This window comes from Mirounga leonina, unplaced genomic scaffold, assembly GCF_011800145.1.
Source record: "Mirounga leonina isolate KUSES-001 unplaced genomic scaffold, KU_Mleo_1.0 Mir_172, whole genome shotgun sequence".
In the NCBI taxonomy this organism is placed as follows: domain Eukaryota; kingdom Metazoa; phylum Chordata; class Mammalia; order Carnivora; family Phocidae; genus Mirounga; species Mirounga leonina.
This window is the reverse complement of record NW_023270442.1, coordinates 7,805,408-7,825,117: the sequence shown is the minus strand read 5'-3', so window position 1 is coordinate 7,825,117 and position 19,710 is coordinate 7,805,408.

Here is a 19,710-nt window from a genome sequence, read left to right as displayed (position 1 = left end):
CATAAAGGTGAGTCATTGTTCTAAAGAAAAGACTATGAGTAAGCATTAAGTACAAGAAAGACAGTAGACAGTGAAAGATCCAGTTGGTAGAGAGAGCTAAAGAAACAAGATGAAGGAGAAGCACAGAAAGAGTGGGCAAAGCAAGCTAATGGTGGAACATCAAAGATTCATGGCCTCTTGCCTCGGAAGTCAGTGATGTGGTCTCATAACACTTCCGCTTTCACATAAACACGTAAAGTTTCTGCTTTCTCCACTTTCATATTATGGCCTGCCTTACTTTTTCTTGAGCTATCCTCATGAATCCTTGTTTCTAGCAATCAAAACCCTAATTAAAACTCCAAAGACAAAGCAAAAGGGAAGATAAAAGAAAGGGACAATGACAAAGAGGGAGAGCGATAGCCTAGAACATTCAGGACAGAACACAACCAGAAAGACAACGAGTGGTGAGTCCTGCTGAAGAAGAAAGACTTTCACATCTGCAATAGAAAGGAAAATAAATCGAGGATAAAGCCAAGGACAGTCTGTGAGCAAGACAGAAGGGTATGAAAGACTTTCCATTGGATTAAATCAGTTATTTGCTATTGGTAGGGTTGGAAGGGAACCTAGGAAGGCCTTGAATAGGTTTAAGAATATGCTGGAAATACATAAGAAATGTATAAAATTGGGATGGTTGGGTGGCTCAGTCGCTTAAGCATCTGCCTTCAGCTCAGGTCATGATCCCAGGGTCCTGGGGTGGAACCACAGTTGGGCTCCCTGCTCAGCAGAGAGTCAGCTTCTCCCTCTGCCTACGCCCCTACCCTCCTTGTGCTCTCTCTCAATCCCTCTCTCTGACAAATAAATAAATAAAAATCTTTAAAAAAAAATCTTTAGAAATGCATAAAATTATCAATTTGCTGTTCTACATGTCAGAGGTGTTTTGTTGTAAGGAATTTAATTTGTCATGTACACTTTTATGTTTTAATATCATATCATCATATCTCCTTTAATACCTTCATTTGTTTTATATATGAGGCTCCGAGCTTTTTGTTCTGCCAGACAACCCAAAACTAGGCAGACGTTTCCTTTCTTGATTTTCTCCCTCCTCCTTCCCCGTGGTCCAACGTGAGGTACTCCATTTAAACAAATCCCGAGCCAAGTCCTGTTTTCAGTGATTGCTGGGCCAAACCCTCCCCCAGGCACTCATGCTCAGTTCCAGTTGCATCAATGTTGATTTCCACAGCACTTGTGCGTAAGAAAACGAAGGCAGGAACTGACCCCGAAGTTGTGCGCAGCAGGAACTGACGGCCAGCATTTGGCCCCAGCTGAGTACATCTACTTTTAGCAGAGTAATCTGTTGATAATATCCCTCTCCAACTTGACTGCTAACGCCAAGGCAACTCAGGTTGGGAACTCTTATGTAAATCATGGACAAATTACAAGTGAAACAAAATATAAACAAGCGTAACTGTTCAGACTGTGACCATTATCAATCGACGTTAGGGAACACGTAAGAAACAAGTGAAGGAAATACAAAGATATGTTTGTGTAACATAGAAAAAGGTTTTCAAGGAAAATAAAAATAAAAGCAGAAAAAGATGATGATTCAACACTATACATAAATTTAGACAGCCTGTATATTATCAAGTTTGCTAACAATGTAAGTAATAGTTTACTCAAAGTAGTGTTAATAACTTAAATTAGTGTCACTGTGACACCAATACACTTCAAGGCCAGGGAAGAACATTTATTTTTCTCTCATTACTTCATCTTAAGGAAATGATCTAAGGGGCCCACCCTCTAAAAATAAAAGATACAAAAATTACATTTCTAGAATATTCCCTGGCAGGGGATACCTTCATGTAAAATTACCTGTCAAATAGAATAATTCATGAGAAAGTAGTGACAAAATCAAAACAAAGACACTCTGAGAGTCTGCCACGCAGAAGACTAAAATCTAAATTCATTTACGTCATGAGAGCCATCCTTATCTGTTAAGGACACATCTCACTAACTTTATGTTTTGTTCAGTAATAACAATGTACATCCTTAGAAATTTATTGTTCCATTTGTTATAGAAAAGCCAATAGAATAGTCTATTATATTCTTCAAGATTAGCTTTGTTATTTTTAGACTAAACTAAACAAGTCCTCACATCTCAAAAAGAAATCATTTTCACAAAACAATGGATGAGCCATTCATGTGTCATGTTACATCAATAAAGATAAGAATAATATGGAAGATGTTTTACGTTGATTAAGCCAATTTCTGGATGTTTTTTAAAGGAGAAATATTAAAAACCATGTGGATTATATTAATATTATAGTGCAAGCTCTTAAATTATAAAATATTTGACTTAGGTGTGTGATGTACCTCAAATACCCTTAATTAGGAAATCCAGCCTTAAAAACAAATATATATTTTGTTTTCTCCTAATTGTTTTCCTATTCCTGACCTTCAGTTTAATTTTTCTTCTCAATATGTGAGATATAATTTAGATGCACAATGTGTCTGAAGAAATCCTAAGTCTTTAGTTTTCTTAGTTTTCATTTATTAGGACTTCTATAAACATCAATAAAGGGGAATTTTATAGAGAATAGAATATATATGAGGAATTATCTTGGATAAAAATTACTAGGATTATTCTGGGTTGGTTAAGCGCAAAATCTAAACTAAATAGAGAAATTTAGTGCTCAGTCCAATGAAAAAGCTTTACTGACAGAATTGTTTTGTGAAGTAGTGAGGTTCTGGAAGTGTTCCAGAAGAGGCCATGTGATCACTGGTCAAAATATACAAGAGGCAATTTCTGCAGTAATTTAACCTTTTAATGTTTCTTCAAACACTAGAATTCTTGTTGTATAGCCTCTGCATTCACAATATTAAAATATTCTATTATATTGAGAATACTGATGTACATTTTAGCAACTGACTGGTTGGTGTGTTCAGAGAGGTAAGTTACTACTCAAACCTTGATTATAATTATTTAATTCTGAATCTGATGTCTATAAAATCAGCATTCAATGACTCATGCATCTAAGGGGAAATTGGGTGAAATCATATTTGAAAATAAAGTCTGCAACAATTTCAAATAGAACTAGTGAGGAAGACTCTTAAATTTTAAGTCAAGATCACATAATATGTAAGCAAATAAAAGAAACTAAGGTACGAAATGGGTAGAGTCTAATTCTTTAGAAATTTCATTTTATGTTCCTACAAAATAAATTTAGAGAAATTGAACTCCATCCAATTTTAAGCTTCTTATGGATTGAAAAAGAAATTCTAAATGTATTTATTGTTTTGCACATGAAGTGGAATTCTGTAGCTATGTTTTCCTAAGAAAATGTTCATAGAGTCACAAAAAATTCACACTCAGTAGCTGTAATTGCACACATAAATCATCTAAGTGGATAAATTTTTCTCTTTTCATATATATAATTTCTTCAAATGTAAGCTCATTGTTATCACTCTAATACCTAATAAGTCCTGGGTATGGACTATGCTGGTAAACTGGAATGGTCTGATTCCAGTTGGAATGGCTGCTCATTTTGCAATTAGGAGGTGGAAATCTCAAAGGCTGAAGAAGCTTTCCAAACACAGTTTTAAAACATGTGGTTCTTTAGGATTACGTATCGAATGTTCTAGAAGCTGAAGAAAAAAATCTTCTGTGTAGACAAAAGACAAAATTCCTAGGACAGAAATCTGAATAGATATATTGGGCTTAGAGCAGCATGCTAACAAAGAGCAGAATCCATAGTTCTCCAATGGGGCTTTCCAAACACCTGTCCCACTAACAGTTGTGGTCTGACAGAATTATTCTTTGAAAGTTTACCCTAAATTTGTCTCTAAATGGCTGTGATTGATGAGAAGTTATCAAGCATGCAACGTAGCTGAGATGTATGTGCTCTACATTGGACTTTCCTAAAATAAAATTATGTCTAGAAAGTTTAATTTATTTGTATTTGCTTTTAGGTTACTGAATTTGTTGCCTGAATGTTGGTGGATAAACTGTTTTTCAGAATTCCTCTCTCAAGCAAAACTCCAAGTTCTGTGGGGACCAGCACTGGAAGCAGTCATGGAAAGAATAGGGTTAAAAATCGTCATCATAAATGCAAAGGGAAATGATATAAGGAAAAGAGACAAGCTCAGGACTCTTCCTTCTGATTTGTCTCCCTCACAGTTCCAGTGTGGAAAAGTACATCTCATAATATTTTTTTTTAACAATAAGTCCAAGGAGAGAAGGACTTCGGAAAGAGAGAGAATTGGGAAGACACAAACCATCTTGGGAAAAGAAGGGAGAAAAATAGAAGAGAATGATTAAAAGCATAACAAAAAGATGGATGGGTTTAGGAAGCCCTAATTTTAATCTGGAGTTCCCTTCCTGGATTCTTGTTGGTGACATAGAGAAGCTTGGGCAAGATTCGGAAAAGGTTTTGTATGCGGTAGGTCATGTCTCAAGGGGTTATTCATTCTGCACTAATGAAGTTCATATGACATGGATTGTCTGGATTTTCACTGCAGTGACACCAATTTTGGGTTGGTGAGAACGTCCAGTTCTTCCTGATTTCTTCCTCTCTTCATAACTGCAGGATCTGTCCAGAATTGTAAGTGGCTCTATGGTGTGATGTGGAGCCCATCAGGCCTCTGCTAGGAAAAGGTGATCCCAAAGATGTGTTCTCAGTCCCATCAGTTGTGATTTTATTTCAGAGGCAGGATAGTGTAGTGGATGGGAGGAAAATATTTGGAGAGATAATGCTGATGTCAAGTTCAATGCATTACATTGATTCTGTGTTAACATGGATAGGCTACCCAACCTCCGTTCTCAGTTTCCTAATCTGTGCAAGGGAGAAAATAAGAGTACTCCAAGGATTTATTATATTTATACATGCAATGTGCTTAATACAGTGTTTGGATTATAACATGTTTCACTTAAGTGTTAGTTAATGATCTTACTATCCTAAGGTAGAGCACAGACTTATTTCTCTCTGGAACTATGCACATTCCTGGATCCATGAGCCCTGCTAGTGTTCCCTCATATGCCCTGTAACTAGAGTCTTCCCTAAACAAGGGCTCTGAGTCTTGTATGTTCTATAGGGTAGGAAATTGATGAACTCCAAAATCAAAGTGCTTTCTTGAGGGTTACTGCTTCTGTTTCTTCTAGGAATCTGAGCAAGGAGGAAGATTTGCCAAACAACAAACAAACAAACAAAATAAACACAGGTTTCAGATGCTCTTTATTTTGCTCTCATCTCCAAAGGGACAGTTTAACTGTTGAAAATATCTTTGTAAAACTTGATGTGTTTTGGTTCAGATTATGACCAATGCACTCATAGTTTTTCTGGCAAAATCAAAATGTATATCCCCCTACTCAGGCTCTCACTAGCCAACTCCTAGGATTAGATATGACAGACATAGTTAAGAAAGAAAGAAAGAAACCATAACAGGATATCTCTATAATGCTTTAGATAAAATTCCATTGAATAAAGTTAAATTCATCTCCAAGTTAGAGTATATGTTCTTAATATTTTTTAGAATCTTTTTGAGAAAGTCTACATTATTCATTTTGGAATCTCTTCTTAGGCATTTTATGACAGGGCCAGTCATCTTACAGACTGCCTAGAAAATGAAGTTTTCTTTCTGAGTGATGTTTTCTATAAATTCTCTTCAAAATTTTCCTACCAAGAAAATTCCCTAAGACAATGTTCCTGTGAATAAAATCATACTCTGACTGCCAAGAATCATCATTTTGGAAAAAAAATAAAATCTTAGCAACAATCTTCTTCTAAGTCTTAGAATCTAAGGGAACATTCCAGAATATAGTTAGTGTAACGTATTTAAGTGGCTTCATTCTAGTTATGGCACATGATTAAAGTATTAAATAATACTGTTTTGAAGATTATAAAGTCATTAAGGGGGTAAAGTTTTTCTAAATTTAAAAATGTCCAAATAGGGGCTCCTGGGTGGCTCAGTCGTTAAGCGTCTGCCTTCGGCTCAGGTCATGATCTCAGGATCCTGGGATCGAGCCCCGCATCAGGCTCCCTGCTCAGCGGGAAGCCTGCTTCTCCCTCTCCTACTCCCCCTGCTTGTGTTCCCTCTATCGCTGTGTCTCTCTCTGTCAAATATATAAAAATCTTTAAAAAAAAAAAAAAAGAAGATTAAAAAAAAAATGTCCAAATATAATCTGTGTGTGTATGTGCGTGTGCTCATGTGTTGGTATCTGGTATATATCTAAGTATACTGACTATTTTAAATCATGTTTGGTCTCTTGAGTCAGACAGAACTGAATTCCAATCTGATCTTGCTACTCATCAGTATGTTCTTGATTAAGCCACTAAAGCTCTGTAACTCTTCACTTTTTCATCTGCAAAATGGTACCCCCGAGCAAAGTTGTTTGATTTATGGTTATGATTATGATAAAATATATGAAGTCTTCTATGTCATGCCTTTCTTATAATAATACAAATGTGAGCTAGTTATTTATTTCTTGCTAAATAATTCACTTCTAACAGAATCAGAATACTCTTTTGAAAGATTTTAGCAAAGAATGTTGTGTAAAAAAATGTCATTTAGATGAGAAAAAGTTTTATTTCATCCTTTAAATTTATTGAGGTCTTAACTGAAAACAGACCAGTTTTGATTAAATCCAAATATCTTTTCAGTGGCGTGTCTTTACTTTGGATGTTAAATTATATACATTTATGGTGTTTGTGTACAGCATGAAAGCCTTTCTATCAAAAATTCACCATAGAATGTCAATCTTTAAAAATATTATAAGCAATTTTTAACTTAAAGGAATGGTGCTGTATTCAAAATCATTCTATCAGGCATAAAATTGTTGAATTAGCTGTAAAAGTCAGGCCAGATGAATGCGGGAAGAAGGTGATCAGATTGAGCAGTTCTTTAGCTCATGAGAAAGAGCAGTTAGTGTTGTCATGTCTGGGCCGAGACAAAGTTGGTCAGATTGTCCTGCCAAGGAAATGTCGTGGGGAGGAATTATATTGTCCGGGAAAGAGTCCTAAGAGGAATGTTCCTTTAAAGTCCATGCTAAAATCTGCTATTTTGGGTATTAAGACTATACTCCACTGAAAAGAAACTGTTACAGCTGTGCCATTTTACCAATAAAAGCCATAACACTCTCCCATGAGTGACATGCTCTGGTTTGATCATAGCTAGCCTGAAAATGTCAAGGAGAATGAGTGTTAGGCATCAATTATTTCTAATTTCCATGTAATTAGTCTCCCCCAAACTTAGAATTTGGGATCTCTGTTGGTCTGTCCTGGAATTTTTCCTGAAGTATTCTCCACCAGCTGCCCAAGAAGTGCTGGATGAGCTCTTGGAAAGTTATGGAGTTGGACTTCCAAAGATGGGATCGGTCTGGGATTTGGCTGCTCTTTAGTGGACTGAGTCCAGAGAGTTTCAACCTCTTGGGTGTGACAGTGACTACAGTTTGTCAGTGGATATAGACACTTTGAGTCCCTGGAGCTGAAGTTGATGGACGTCCATTCTTGGATTGCCTAAAGAGTCATCTCCCAAATCCCTGAGAAGTTACAGCTGTTTCATTGCAAACCCACACACTGAGGGTGAAAGAAGAAATTAAAGAACCCCAACAGTCAGTCCAGTGCATTCAGCTCTGTGAGGGACACCAAAGTGAACTGAAGTTGAGAATTAGCTTTTGGAAAATGACAAGAATCTTATCCAGGGGTGGCTTGAAAGGAAATGTGATAGAAGCTCATTATCATTATGGATGGGGGCAAGTAATAAGCTTCACACAACTTTCTAAGATAAAGGATAGAAGTTTGGGAAGTATGGCAGATTGATTCCTTTTGTGGTCACAATTAATGACTATCTATGTTCTTGTCGATGAGATCTTGCATTCACTCCATAAAGAGATGGAGTCTATATCCTCTTGTCTTGACGCTTTGGACTCACTTTGGTCAGTACGCTGTCAGAAATGAGTGTATGCTAATTCCTAGCCTAGGGTTCAGGAGGCCTTTTGAATTTCCACTTGCCTTCTTGGAACTTCAGCCTTAGCTGGGGAACAAGCCTGGGACAGTTTCCAAAAAAAAGTTAACATAGCAGGTCTGAGGTTACTATCCTTGGAAAGACCTGCTTGCAAAATGGGCCCTAAGCTGGCATCTGAAAACTTGGATTTCTCAAATATTCCTACCACTGAAACTATTAAAAGTGGCTCACTGTGCTTAAAATATTTTTTTAAACAGTATGGCTCATGTTGAACTCCTGCTTTTGTTCTGAGAGTGTGGAATTTTGGTATGTGCCAGGTAGAGGGTGCTTACATGACCAGCCCCTAACACAAATCCTGGGCATTGAGTCTCTAATGAAATTCCCTGGTAGACAACATTTCAGATGTGTTGTCACAGTTCATTGCTGGAGGAATTAATCATAGCCCTATGTGACTCTGATAAGAGAGGACTCTTGGAAACTTGTACCTCGTCTCCTTAGGACTTTGTCCCACATGCCTTTGCTTCTGCTGATTTTGCTTTGTATCCTTTCCCCTAATGAATCTAAGCCAAGAATGTGACTATACACTGAGTCCTATGAGTTCTCCTAGTGAATCATTGAATCTTGGAAGTGGTCTTGTGAACCCCTGGCACAGATAGCCTACTGAGGAATGAAAGACCACATGAATCAGAGACAGTTTTCCCACTTGAGGTTATCTTAAATCAGCTAATAGTCAGCTGACTGCCAGATATGTGAGCGAGTCCCAGATGAACATCCAGAGATGGGAGCAGTTTTGGATTATTTTCTGATTTAAGGTAAGAGTTTAGTGTTGGCCAGACAACCCTGGGCAAGGTCAATAGACCTTACCAGCCAACCTGCAAACTTGTGAGAAATAATAAATGATCATTGTTTTTAGGACACTAAATTTTGTAGTAATTGGTTATTCAACAAAAACTAATGGCTATAGGAAGCCTATGAATTAAGTAAAAGATAAGTGAAAGTCTTCAGAACAGAAATTAAAATTTGACTGGCAAGGGAGAGAGTAGAAGGGGTTCTCACACTGACACAAACTCAAATCCTTTGCGCATTAGTTGAGTGACTGAGACATTTAAAGCCAAAGAAATAGACTTGCTTTTCAATATCACTAAAATGTACTCCACAGCTTAGCATGGCATATGTGGAATCACTTTCAATCAGGGCATATGTGTAAATAAGACCTTCTTTCGGCCAACTTTTAAATTTCAAACAGTCTTCAGCTTTGACCGTGAAACCTGACTTTAAGGATAGGTCAGGTGGTGTTTCTTGGGTGACTTTAATAGGCACTAATACTTTAAAATTATCTTTAGCTCTGTTGAAACATTATCAGATTAAAACAAATCCAAACTATGGTTTCTTCGCTTTGTACCAATGTATTTGTATAATGGGAATTAATTGATGCTGATTCTTCAGTGATTTCTAACATTACGTTGAAGATGGAATGTTTATATCCTTATGAAATTATTCTGCCAAAATTTAGAATAAATAGAATAGTAACATTCTCTTGTTTGTTATTTTGAACTGGACCAAAAATGTGTATGATATAAATACATCATTTTTAAATTACTCTGAAATAGAAATAAAATAGCTAATTGCTATCAATAAAGAACACTCATGAAATCAAATATACTATGAACTGCAAAACAGAACCTGATAAATATCATTGCTACAAATAAAAATGAGGAAAACAATTTCAATTTTTCATGGAAGATACATTTGCTGTATATTAAAATCTGGGAAAAGCTATTAAGTTCACAGTGTCTCATAAATTTTATAAAAAGCACTCTTGACACTAAATTAATTAAGAAAAATAAATAGTAAACTTCCTGGATTGACCCAAATGTGTTTTCTTATAATTTAATTATTTCATGTAGATTAATTATACTTTACCTTCAGTAATTTCAACAGTTCAATTTGACCCAGAACATTAAACATATTTTTCTCAGAAAATGTATAAGAGATGAATCAGCAACATTGAAAAATACATTGGTGAGTGTGTTAGAGAGTACTTTACAAATCAATGAAGCAGAAATAAGTTATGATGGCCATCAAATATGTAAGATTTTCTATATTTTAACATGATTTTTTTCCCGGATCTATACCACATGAACTGGATAAAATTCAACTAAGTTTTTTGTTGTTGTTGTTGTTTTTCATATTAGCTTTTTTTTTAATGGATTATCTTATTATCCCTTCCCCTGGCACACAATGGATGCTTAGTTGGGCATCGAATATGTAGCTGGTTGGCTTAGCTATTTAGTAATGGCTGCCAACATCAGTGTTGATGATCAGAGTTTCTTCCTTCAAAATCAAATAACCAAGAAGAACCTCTTCACAGAAGCAGCTTGAGGAACCATCACAGCAAAACTAGAGATAAGTATATAGTCTTCAGAGCAGAATCAGTCCAGTGCCATCACACTGGTGAGAACAGGCAGTATTATGTAGATAGGTAGCACTTAATTAAGATAAAGTTCAGAATGACCCTCAAGCTACTATTACTCCAAGACCACTGTTCCATCATCTCATGCAACTTAGGCACCCATATATATGGGAAATGAATGGAAATTGCAGAAAATGAATCAAAATGATAGAGATGAGGATGGCTAAAATTAAATAAATGTGTACATTGGTACACAATGTTCCTATCATTTGAATCAATATTTCATTCTTTTTTTAAAAATTTTTTATAGGTTTGATTTATTTATTTGACAGAGAGAAAGAGATAGTGAGAGAGAGAGCACAAGCAGGGGGATTGGCAGGCAGAGGGAGAGGGAGAAGCAAGTTCCCTACTGAGCAGGAAGCCCGATGCAGGGCTCGATCCCAGGACCCTGGGACCATGACCTGAGCTGAAGGCAGATGCTTAACCTGACTGAGCCACCCAAGTGCCCCTCAATATTTCCTTCTTGATCTCAGAGTGCTACTATTGTTCATTACAGGACAATAATTAGGGAAGAAAGACTATATATAATTTTATGTCTTTTCGGAGACTCTTAAAAAGAAGACATTTAAATTTTTCACAGAAATCAATACATATATTCAAAATGTTTTAAAATGATAAAAATTTAGGGAAAGAAGTACATGACTATGTAGCTCTTTTATAAAATATGAAAAATCTGGAGTGTGTTTAAGATATAATATTATTTCATATTAATTTGAGCTTATTTTTCAAGAAAAAAATCATAATTACTATCATATGAACTTATAACTGTAAAATGTTATATCACAAATTTTTGTTCATTAGCCCAGGTTAAATACATAATTTAAACAGATTAAAGAAGAATTACAGGGTGCCTGGGTAGTTCAATTGGTTAAGTTTCTGACTCTTGGTTTTGGCTTAAGTCATGATCTCAAGGTTCTGGATCAAGCCCTACATTGGGCTCTGTGCTGGGCATGGAGTCTGCTTGTCCCTCCATCCTAGAATAAATAAATAAAATCTTAAAAAAGAAAAAAGGAATTACAAGGAGGGTGGAGGGGTTTCAGAACCACTCTTGGCTCAAATCTCTTGATGCTCTATGGAAGTGACTCAATTATAAATAAAAGACAAATCATTCTTGAACAGAGAATCATGAAGTTTTTGTTTTGTTTTGTTAATTAATTCCCTAGTTAGGTACTTGGGAGAATTCCCAGTCTAAAAATTTAATCTAGTCCAAGGTAAATGTGATGGTTAATTTTATGTGTCAATCTAAATGGCATTTTGGATGAGATTAACATTCTAATTGGTAAATTTTGAGAAAGCAGATTGCTTCCATAAGGTGAGTGGGCTCATCCAACTAACTGAAGTCCTGACTAGAACAAAAAGACCAGCCTCCATGAGCAAGAGGGAAATTCTCTAGCAGATCTGCCTTTGGACTTTATCTCCACCATTGGCTTTCCAGGGTCTTCAGCCTGCTGACCCACACTGCAAATTGGATTTACTAGCATTCATAACTGTAGGATCCAGTTTCTTGTAATAAATCTCCTTTTACTTACATACATCTGATTGGCTCCACTTGTCTGGAGAACTAACTATTACAAACTTTGGTACTGAGGGGTTCTAAAAGAACAGAACATTAAGAATGAAGAAACCTGACAAATACAGTACTAAATATAAATGGAATTTTGAAAGCTTGAGCCAGACCTGTGTGCAATTAACTAAAAGATGGCCTTCAAAATTTGGAAGGTCCATAATGGACTCCATGGTCCTGGGTTTAAGCTGAAGATAAATAAGAACAATTAAGCTGACACTGCTCCACATAATGGGAAGTCTATGTTGGAGGGCCCAGAGTGTTGAGTCTTTATAATGAGCCCTTGGCTACAAGGGCCACTGACTGTCCCCTTAGGGAAGCATGAGGCCACTCTACCCTTTGCTCCTCCTATGTATCTTTCTAAAACTACAGAAATGAGCCAGGCACAGGATGGATGTTCAGTCATTTTCACTGAAACCTTTTTAAATGACCTTGGAAACCTACATATTATCGCTATTTTATTTCTCATCTTAAATTACCCTAGTCCTGGCGCCTGGGTGGCTCAGTCGGTTAAGCGTCCAACTCTTGATTTCAGCTCAGGTTATGATCTCAGGGTCATGAGATCAAGCCCTGCGATTGGCTCTATGCTGAGTGGGAACCTGCTTGGGATTCTCCCTCCCTCCCTCTGCCCCTCCCCCCACTCGTCCTTGCTCATGTGCTCAAGAAAGAAAGAAAGAAAAAGAAAGTTAAATTACCCCAGTCCTTGCATCCATTCTTGCGCACCAGGAAAGCCCACATAATCCAAATAATAAAAGTCTAGCAAAATCAAAATGCTCACAGTGTAAATTTGAACCACTTTCTATGATTACATTCATGCAAAAAATTAAAGTCCCATTAATAAATGCTCCTTTTCCCTTGAAAAATTTCAAAACACGTGATGCTGGGCAGCTGGCAGCATTGGTCCAGGCATAGTGTGTGACTCTCCATGAATCCCCGCATAAAACTCAACAGAGCAATGAGATTGCAAGTCTGAAATCTCATGTACAACCCATTCAATAAAAGCCTCGAGGTACCTGACTTCAGGGGGAAAGCTCTCAGTTTTTCGCCATTGAGAATGATATTCGCTGTGGGTTTTTCATGGATGGTTTTTATGATATTGAAGTATGTACCCTCTATCCCTATACTCTGAAGAGTTTTGATCAAGAAAGGATGCTGTATTTTGTCAAATGCTTTTTCTGCATCTATTGAGAGGATCATATGGTTCTTGTTCTTTCTTTTATTAATGTATTGTATCACATTGATTGATTTGCAGATGTTGAACCAACCTTGCAGCCCAGGGATAAATCCCACTTGGTTGTGGTGAATAATCCTTTTAATGTACTGTTGGATCCTATTGGCTACTATTTTGGTGAGAATTTTTGCATCCATGTTCATGAGGGATATTGGTCTGTAATTCTCCTTTTTGATGGGGTCTTTGTCTGATATGGGGATCAAGGTAATGCTGGCCTCATAAAATGAGTTTGGAAGTTTTCCTCCCATTTCTATTTTTTTGAATAGTTTCAGAAGAACAGGTATTAATTCTTCTTTAAATGTTTGGTAGAATTCCCCTGGGAAGCCATTTGGCCCTGGGCTCTTGTTTTTTGGGAGATTTTTGATTACTGCTTCAATTTCCTTAGTGGTTATAGGTCTGTTCAGGTTTTCTATTGGTTCCTGGTTCAGTTTTGGTATTTTATACATCTTTAGGAATGCATCCATTTCTTCCAGATTTTGTAATTTGCTGTCATATAGTTGCTAGTAATATGTTCTTCTAATTGTATTTCTTTGGTGTTGGTTGTGATCTCTCCTCTTTCTCATGACTTTATTTATTTGGGTCATGTCTCTTTTTCTATCACCACTGCTTTCAACATAGTACTACAAGTCCTAGCCAAAGCAATCAGACAACAAAAAGAAATAAAAGGCATCTGAATCAGCAGAGAAGAAGTCAAACTCTCACTCTTTGCAGATGATATGATACTTTATGTGGAAAACACAAAAGACTCCACCCCAAAACTGCTAGAACTCATATAGGAATTCAGTAAAGTGGCAGGATATAAAATCAATGCACAGAAATCAATGGCATTTCTATACACCAACAACAAGACAGAAGAAAGAGAAATTAAGGAGTCGATCCCATTTACAATTGCAACCAAAACCATAAGATACCTAGGAATAAATCTCACCAAAGAGGCAAAGAATCTGTACTCAGAAAACTATAAAATACTCATGAAAGAAATTGAGGAAGACACAAAGAAATGGAAAAACGTTCCATGCTCATGGATTGGGAGAATAAATATTGTGAAGATGTCAATGCTACCTAGAGCAATCTACACATTTAATGCAATCCCTATCAAAATACCATCCACTTTTTTCAAAGAAATGGAACAAATAATCCTAAAATTTGTATGGAACCAGAAAAGACCCCGAATAGCCAGAGGAATGTTGAAAAAGAAAAGCAAAGTGGTGGCATCACAATTTCGGACCTCAAGCTCTATTACAAAGCTGTCATCATCAAGACAGTATGGTACTGGCACAAAAACAGACACATAGATCAATGGAACAGAATAGAAAGCCCAGAAATGGACCCTCAACTCTATGGTCAACTAATCTTCGACAAAGCAGGAAAGAATGTCCAATGGGAAAAAGACAGTCTCTTCAACAAATGATATTGGGAAAATTGGACAACCACATGCAGAAGAATGAAACTGGACCATTTCCTTACACCACACACAAAAATAGACTCAAAATGTTTGAAAGACCTACATGTGAGATAGGAGTCCATCAAAATCCTAGAGGAGGACACAAGCAGCAACCTCTTTGACCTCAGCGGCAGCAACTTCTTCCTAGAAACATCGCCAAAGACAAGGGAAGCAAGGGCAAAAATGAACTATTGGGACTTCATCAAGATAAAAAGCTTTTGCACAGCAAAGGAAACAGTCAACAAAACCAAAAGACTACCAACAGAATAGGAGAAGATATTTGCAAATGACATATCAGATAAAGGGCTAGTATCCAAAACCTATAAAGAACTTATCAAACTCAACACCTAAAGAACAAATAATCCAATCAAGAAATGGGCAGAAGACATGAACAGACATTTTTCCAAAGAAGACATCCAAATGGTCAACAGACACATGAAAAAGTGCTCAACATCGCTTGGCATCAGGGAAATCCAAATCAAAACCTCAATGAGATATCACCTCACACCAGTCAGAATGGCTAAAATTAACAAGTCAGGAAATGACAGATGTTGGTGAGGATGTGGAGAAAAGGGAACCCTCCTACACCATTGGTGGGAATGCAAGCTAGTGCAGCCACTCTGGAAAACAGTATGGAGGTTCCTCAAAAAGTTGAAAATAGAGCTACCCTATGACCCAGCAATTGCACTACTGGGTATTTACCCCAAAGATACAAATGTAGGGATCCGAAGGAGTATGTGCACCCCAATGTTTCTAGCAGCAATGTCCACAATAGCCAAACTATGGAAAGAGCCAAGATGTCCATCAACAGATGAATGGCTAAAGAAGATGTGGTATATATATACAATGGAATATTATGCAGCCATCAAAAAAAAATCTTGCCCTTTGCAACGACATGGATGGAACTGGACGATATTATGCTAAGCGAAATAAGTCAATCAGAGAAAGACATGTATCATATGATCTCACTGATATAAGGAATTCTTAATCTCAGGAAACAAACTGAGGGTTGCTGGAGTGGTGGGGGGTGGGAGGGATGGGGTGGCTGGGTGATAGACATTGGGGAGGGTATGTGTTATGGTGAGTGCTGTGAATTGTGTAAGACTGTTGAATCACAGACCTGTACCTCTGAAACAAATAATACATTTTAAGTTAAAAAAAAAGAAGAAGAAGAAGATAGTAAGAAGGGAAAAATGAAGGGGGCTGAAATCGGAGGGGGAGATGAACCATGAGAGACTATGGACTGTGAGAAACTAACTGAGAGTTCTAGAGGGGAAGGAGGTGAGGGGAGGGGTTAGCCTGGTGATGGGTATTAAAGAGGGCACCTATTGAATGGAGCACTGGGTGTTAGATGCAAACAATGAATCATGGAACACTACATCAAAAACTAATGATGTAATGTATGGTGATTAACATAACAAAATAAAATAAAATAAAATAAAATGCATCAAGGTAACCCCAAAACTGAAGCACATCAAAACAAATGTTTCACAGGCACAAGACTTCAGGGTTTCAGCATTTGTGTAGAAAAACAGAAGAGGGAAGAGATGATATCTCCCTCACCTGAGAAGAGAAAAAATGTGAAAATAGCCAGCAGGTATTTACTGAAAGGCAGGGAGGGCCAATTTGCAAACAAAAGCTGAAATCAGGAAGGGTTTTCATCAGTGATGACAACTATGAATGCAAGAGGTCCACCATACAAAGATGAAGGATCTGCAGCCATGTGGCCCCTGAGAACTGTTGAAACTCACCAACCTAGCATCCCTTTTTAGGCCTGGGTCTTACACTGAAGACAAACTGGTGAGAGTGGAGTAAAGATTGAACAGCATAATGAGAATGGAGGAGTTACAAGGCCCAGGTAAAAGCAGGAAGGAGACCAAACCAAGAGTCTGCAAAAAGCAAGTGGCTGTATAACTAAATGAATGAGCTTGGGAAGTTAGAAAAGCTATCTGAAACCCTGCCTCCTTTAAAACGTTCAGAAAAATTAATTTCACATAAAAACGAGGAACAGAAAGTGATTTCAAAGTCAAATGCCATACAAAGATATTTTGAGAAAATGAGAGCAGGGGGGAGGGGGAATAAAGCAGGGTAACATCCTCATACACTGTGAAATATATGTGAAAGATACATCCCCCAAACTGATGAAAAACATAACTTATTCATTCAAAATAAGCTAGAAAACTTGAAGAAAATGATACAAGTTTAAAGAACAGCATAAATCGGACAGAACTCAGAAAATATTAGAAATAAAAGAAAAAAATTATTTCAGAATTTAAGGCAAAGTTTGAAGAACTTTGAAGAAATATAAGAATGAACAAGTAATAACTGTTAATGACTTAGTGAAAAAGAACAAAAATTTAAAGCATCAAAAGGTAAAGAGGATTTCAAAGAAAGTGACAAACATTGAATATTAGACAAAGATTGAAATATAGATAACATTAGTTTCTGAAGAAGAACCAAACCATATAACTACATATATATACATAGTAATAAACATAGATATGATGGAAATAATAACTTTTATCTAGGTATTTTCATTCCCTATTAACATCATTAATTTAATTTTATCTCCAATGTATTTATTAAATTCTCTCATGAATTTGATAATTTTTTGACAATCCACTTGGGCATCCTATATCAACGGCCAGGAGAAGTGCTAAAGCAACTTTATGTTTTCCTTACCGGTATTTATGACTTTTATTATACATTTTTCCAGGTTTGCTACTGCTTTTGTTACAGTTTTAAATAGATGAAGCTGTAGTGGGTTTTCTTGTTTTCTTCAAATTTAAAGAGAATGCTTTTAATGTTTCATGATTAATGTTTGCAATATTTTAGATGCTCTTTCAGAAATTAAATAAAATCTCTTCTACCCAAGTTTATTATTGTTGTACTTTTATCATCAATGAATGTTAAATTTATTAAAAACTTTTTTTCTGTATCTATGGATACATCACATACTTTTACCTCTTTAGTCTGTTTAGAGAGTTAAATACACAAGTTAATTTTCTAATGATAAACCAATCCTGCATTCCTGGGTTAAACCCAACACTGTCATGCTTTTTCTTGTTTATTTTGCGAGTTTGGTTTACCAATATTCTGCTTAGGATTTTTGCTTTGATCGTCATGAGTAAACTGGCCTATAATTTAATTTTCTTACACAATCCTTTTCTGGTTTTACTACTGAGGTTATGTCAGCTCCATAAAATAAGTTGAAGAGATTTCATGACTGTTCAGTCCTCTTTGAGATAATACCTCTAGTTGAGAATTTTTGAGTTAGATAAAGAACAGAAGATTAGACCAAAAGAAAGTAAGAACTTTTCTGATGGCTGAGTAATATTCCATTGTATAGATGGACCACATCTTCTTTAGCCATTCATCTGTTGAAGGGCATCTCAGCTCTTTCCACAGTTTGGCTATTGTGGACATTGCTGCTATGAACATTGGGGTGCATATGACCCTTCTTTTCACTATATCTGTGTCTTTGGGGTAAATACCCAATAGTGCAATTGCTGGGTCATAGCATAGCTCTATTTTTAATTTTCTGAGGCACCTCCACACTGTTTTCCAAAGTGGCTGTGCCAACTTGCATTCCCACCAATAGTGTAAGAGGGTTCCCCTTTCTCCACAACCTCTCAACATTTGTTGTTTCTTGCCTTGTCAATTTTGCCATTCTAACTGGTGTAAGGTGATATCTCAGTATGGTTTTGATTTGAATTTCCCTGATGGCTAATGATGATGAACATTTTTTCATGTGTCTGTTAGCCATTTGTATGTCTTTGGAATCAACTTCTTTCAAACTCCTGTTAATGTTGATATTTTGACCTCTTCTCATGAATCACAAGTGTTCTTTCCTGGTGAATCCTTTCAAGAAGGTTTTCAATTTACTTTGCCCAGCACCATTAAAAGAATTACTATCTATGGCAGCAATAGTCTTATGAAAAGTATTTCTTAAATAATGAGACTTGAAGGTCAAAATTACTCCTTGATCCATGGGCTGTAGAATGGATGTTGTGTTAATAGGCATAAAAAAAAATTCATCTCATTGTATATCTCCATCAGAGCTCTTGGGTGAGCCGATGCATCGTCAATGAGCATTATTAATAGTTATCTTTTCTTGTTTTTTTAAAGATTTTATTTATTTATTTATTTATTTATTTATTTATTTATTTATTTTAGAGAGCACCAGCAGGGGGAGGGGCAGAGGGAGAGAGAGGATCTCCAGCAGACTTTGCTGAGTATGGAGTTCGACACGGGGCTCGATCCAATGACCCTGAGATCATGACCTGAGCCAAAATCAAGAGTTGGACGCTTAACTGACTGGGCCACCCAGGCACCCCAAAGTAATCTTTTTGTCTCAACAGTGAGCTTAAAATATTCAGTAAATCGGGTTATAAACAGATGTGCTATCAACCAGGCTTTGTTGTTCCATTTACAGACTACAGGCAGAGTAGATTTAGCATAATTCCTAAGGGTCTTAGCATTTTTGGAATGGTCAATAAACACTGGAGTCAACTTAAAGTCACCAGCTGCTTAGCTCCTAGTAAGAGTCAGCCTGTCCTTTGAAGCTTTGGAGCCAGGCATTGATTTCTCCTTTCTAGCTATGAAAGTCCTAGATGGCATCTTCTTCCAATAGGAGACTGTTTCATCTAGATTGTAAATCCGTTATTGTTTGGTATAGCCACATTCATTAATTATCTTAGCTAGATACTCTGGATAACTTGCTACAGCTTCTACATCAGCATTTATTGCTTAACCTTATACTTTTATGTTATGGAGATGGTTTCTTTCCTTAAATCTCATGAACCAACCTCTGTTAGCTTCAAACTTTTCTTCTGCAGCCTCCTCACCTCTTTCAGCCTTCTTAGAATTGAAGAGAGTCAGGGCCTTGCTCTGTCTGGATTAGGCTTTGATTTCAGGGAATGTTGTGGCTAGTTTGATCTTCTTTCCAAACCACTAAAACTTTCTCCATACCAGCAATAATGCTGTTTCACTTTTTTATCATTTGAATGTCACTGCAGTAACACTTTTAATTTCCAGAACTTTTCCTTTGCATATACAGCTAG